Consider the following 4,545-nt stretch of genomic DNA (forward strand, 5'->3'; position numbering starts at 1 on the left):
GCTTTGTGGGTTTTGAAAACATACTCAGGTATGTTTTAATTTACATATCTCAACTATCTACAATATCATCTGTGAACAATCAAGAGTGGAGGCAGGGAGCTGAGCCCTCTTTCTCTCACACATGATATCCAAGCAGAGTTGTCTCTTACTTCTCTGAATTTCACCCCATCCCTTCTGGGAAACCATTTCTTGTTTTTTAAAGAATTTTATTGGTTTTTAAACATTTGTAGGAAAGGATAGGTGGATATACAAAAAATTTTGGCAGCTAAATCGTGCTGTAGGTAGAAATCTCTCCAAATCTCACAACTTTTACAGAGAAAAAACAAAAGATAAAAGATAAGCAGAAACAGCATCCTGTTATACATTGTATCAACCATATGTTCAATCATCTCTTTTGCCACTTTCTAATATATCAACAATTATAATAATATTTCAAATACATTTATTTTTGTGACCTGAGTCTTTTCAATATTGCTCCCTCACCCCTGTCCTCTGGCGGAGCCACAGCCCCTCCCTCAATCATATCTTGTGTATTGTCACGTTTTTCACTACCTCTTATGATTTTGTCCTCTAGGAGGGCACTATGTTTTTTCATGAAGGCCTCTGCCTCCACAACTGTATTGATTGTAATTCTATTTCCCTCCCAGAAGATCAACATTCCTTCTGGCAATAACCATCTAAACAAACTCCTTTGTTATATAATTTCTTTGATAAGGAGGAATACTTCCTCCTCTTATCTCTTATTTTTTGGGGAATTTGTTTAAGAATAACAATTTCTTTATCTTTATATTTTAGTGGTCCCCCCCCCTTTGGGCCCCCAAAACCTCATCCCTCGTGGTCTTCCTGAGAAATTTAACATGTACTTTCCTTGGAACATTATGTGTTCTGGCATATTCTGAATTGATCCTGTAAACCAGGTCCATATCCCACCGCAACTATTCTTTATCTCTATTAATATATTCTGCTAAGATTGTACACATAGTATCCTTAAGATCTTCATCTTCTCTCTCCGGTAGGTTCTGGAATCTGAGAAAAAGGGACATTCTTTCAAGTTCCATTTTTACCATGAAATTTTCCAATTCTCTTCCAATTCTGCTCTACATCTCTGAGCTGTTCTTTAAAGTCTGCCACATCTTTTTTTCAATTCATCTTGACCCTTCATAAGAGCCTGGAACATTTGGGTAACAGATAAGTTCTTTGAACTCTTTCCAGTCCCTTCTTGTTGTAAGAATGATGAAATTTTTGTCTGTTGAGTCATTGGGCTGGATGTGGAGGAAGTGGGCACCGAGGCTGTCTTGCCAGGAGGTGGTTTTCTGGGCCCCATTTGTTAAGTTCAGAGATGAGTGTAAGTCTTATACAAAATGAGGGAATAAATGGGGAACTCATCAAATTTGCAGATGACACCAAGCTGGCAGGAATAGCCAACACTCCAGAAGATAGGCTTAAGATACAGAAGGATCTTGACAAACTTGAACATTGGGCACTATCTAATAAAATGAAATTCAATGGTGAAAAGAGTAAGGTTCTACATTTAGGCAACAAAAACGGAATGCACAGGGACAGTATAGGTGGTACCGTGCTCAATAGTAGTAACTGTGAGAGGGATCTTGGAGTTCTAGTGGGACAACCATTTAAATATGATCCAGCAGTGTGCAGCAGCTCCCAAAAAAGCCAACACAGTTCTAGGCTGCATCAACAGAGGGAGAGAATCAAGATCACGTGAAGTGTTAATACCACTTTATAATGCCTTGGTAAGGCCACACTTGGAATACTGCATTCAGTTCTGGTCGCCACGATGTAAAAAAGATGTGGAGACTCTAAAAAGAGTGCAGAGAAGAGCAACAAAGATGGTTAGGGGACTGGAGACTAAAACATATGAAGAACGGTTGCAGGAACTAGGTATGTCTAGCTTAAGAGAAAGAAGGACTAGGGGAGACATGATAGCAGTGTTCCAATATCTCAGGGGTTGCCACAAAGAAGAGGGAGTCAAGCTATTCTCCAAGGCACCTGAGGACAGAACAAGAAGCAATGGGTGGAAACTAATCAAGGAGAGAAGCAACTTAGAACTAAGGAGAAACTTCCTGACAGTTAGAACAATTAATCAGTGGAACAGCTTGCCTCCAGAAGTTGTGAATGCCCCAACACTGGAAGTCTTTAAGAAGATGTTGGATAGCCATTTGTCTGGAACAGTATAGGGTTTCCTGCCTAGGCAGGGGGTTGGACTAGAAGACCTCCAAGGTCCCTTCTAACTCTACTATTGTATTGTATAAAAGAAATGGTGTCTGTGGAATGCGCAGCTGGGTGATGCCGTGGAAGCAGACAAGCCCAGAAGTGAAAGGTTGCGCCTTTGCGGCCTCTCCTGCGGCAGCGATCCACCCAGGCCCCTTGGTTTTCCGAGGAGCTGAGGGTGATGAAGTGCCACAAGAGACGCCTAGAGAGCAGATGGAGATCTTCACGCTCTGAATCTGACCGAACACAGGTAAGAGCCTATTTACGGACCTACCTTGTGGTATTAAGAGTGGCCAAGCGTCGATATTGTGCCACTCTTATTGCGTCCACAGACAACCGCCCTGCTGCCCTGTTTCGGGTGACCCGCTCCCTTCTTTCACAGAGGCCGTGGAAAGCCCCTTTGCAGGGTAGAGCAGAGGAATTTGGGGAATATCTGTGGGACAAAATCGCTCAGATCCGCAGCGAGTGGGTCCCCTGCAGTGGGCTAGGAGGGATGCCAGAGGCGAGTCTTGAGGTACCATCTTGGGAGGAGTTTGACTCTATTACTGCCGAAGATATGGACAGGTTGCGTGGTCGACTGCGAGCCACCACATGTTTACTGGACCCGTGTCCCTCCTGGCTTGTACTGGCATCCTGGGAGGTCACACGAGGCTGGCTCCAGGAGTTAGTCAACGCCTCCTTGAGAGAGGGGTTCTTGCCAGCCATCTTAAAAGAGGCGGTGGTGAGGCCCCTACTCAAGAAGCCTTCCCTGGATCCAGCTATATTAGCTAACTACCGTCCTGTCTCCAACCTTTGCTTTTTGGCAAAGGTTGTAGAGTGTGGTGGCACAACAGTTCCCACGCCACTTGGATGAAATTGGTTATCTAGACCCACGCCAGTCCGGTTTCTGGCCCGGCCACAGCACGGAGACGGCTTTGGTCGCGTTGGTGGATGATCTCTGGAGGGCCAGAGATGGGGGTTGCTCCTCCATCCTGGTCCTATTAGATCTCTCGGCTGCTTTTGATACCATTGACCATGGTATCCTATTGCGCCGTCTAGAGGGGTTGGGGGTGAGGGGTACCGTTTTGCGGCGGTTCTCCTCCTACCTCTCTGGCCGAGCGCAATGTATGCTGGCGGGAGGGCAGAGGTCGACCCTGAGGCCGCTCACTTGTGGGGTGCTGCAGGGGTCGGTCCTCTCGCCTCTCCTGTTCAACACATATATGAAGCCGCTGGGTGAGATCATCCACGGTTTTGGGGTTGAGTACCATCTGTACGCTGACGATACTCAGCTGTACATATCTACCACGAACCACCCCAACGAGGCCGTCAAAATGATGTCCCGGTGCCTGGAGGCCGTACGGGTCTGGATGGGCAGTAACAGACTAAAATTCAACCCCTCTAAGACGGAGTGGCTGTGGTTACCAGCCCCCCAGTTCAACCAGTGGGTTCCATCACTGGCCATCAGGGGCGAACAGCTGGCCCCCGTGGAGCGGGCGCGCAATTTGGGCGTCCTCCTGGATGCCCGGCTGTCAATGGATGACCATGTGACGGCCGTGGCAAGGGGGGCGTTCCACCAGGTTTGCTTGGTGCGCCAATTGCACCCCCTATTGGACCGGGGCGCCCTGCGCACAGTCACCCATGCACTGGTGATGTTCCGACTGGACTACTGCAATGCTCTCTACATGGGGCTTCCCTTGAGATGCACCCGAAGGCTGCAGTTGGTCCAGAACGCGGCCACGTGGGCAATTACGGGAGGTACCAGATACTCCCATGTAACACCTCTCCTGCACGGGCTGCACTGGCTACCTGTGGCTTTTCGGGTGCGTTTCAAGGTGTTGACTACCATCTTCAAAGCGCTCCATGGCACAGGACCTAGCTACTTGCGGGATCGCATCCTGCCCCATACATCCCTGCGGCCGATTCGCTCTCACAGGGAGGGACTCCTCCGGGTGCCATCCACTAGGCAGTGCCAGCGGGCGACGCCCAGGAGTAGGGCCTTCTCGGTGATGGGCCCGACCCTCTGGAATGACCTCCCCCCCGACATTAGAATAACGACTGATCTCCACTCCTTCCGTAAAAAACTTAAGACCCACCTGTTTAACTTAGCTGGCCTGGCCTAACTGTAGCTTTTGTGTCCCTCTAGCCTATATTTTAAATTTTAAATGTTTAGGGATAGATTTTTTAGGTTATTTTAATTTTTAACTGTAACTGTACAGCCTATCATATAATTTGTTTTAATGGCTATTTATAATTATCTAAGTTTGTATATTGTTTTATTGTGGTCTGTACACCGCCCCGAGTCCCTTTGGGGAGAGGGGGCGGTCTATAAATTTAATA

Source organism: Natrix helvetica, assembly GCF_964273705.1.
Source record: "Natrix helvetica genome assembly, chromosome: 8".
NCBI classification, from domain to species: domain Eukaryota; kingdom Metazoa; phylum Chordata; class Lepidosauria; order Squamata; family Natricidae; genus Natrix; species Natrix helvetica.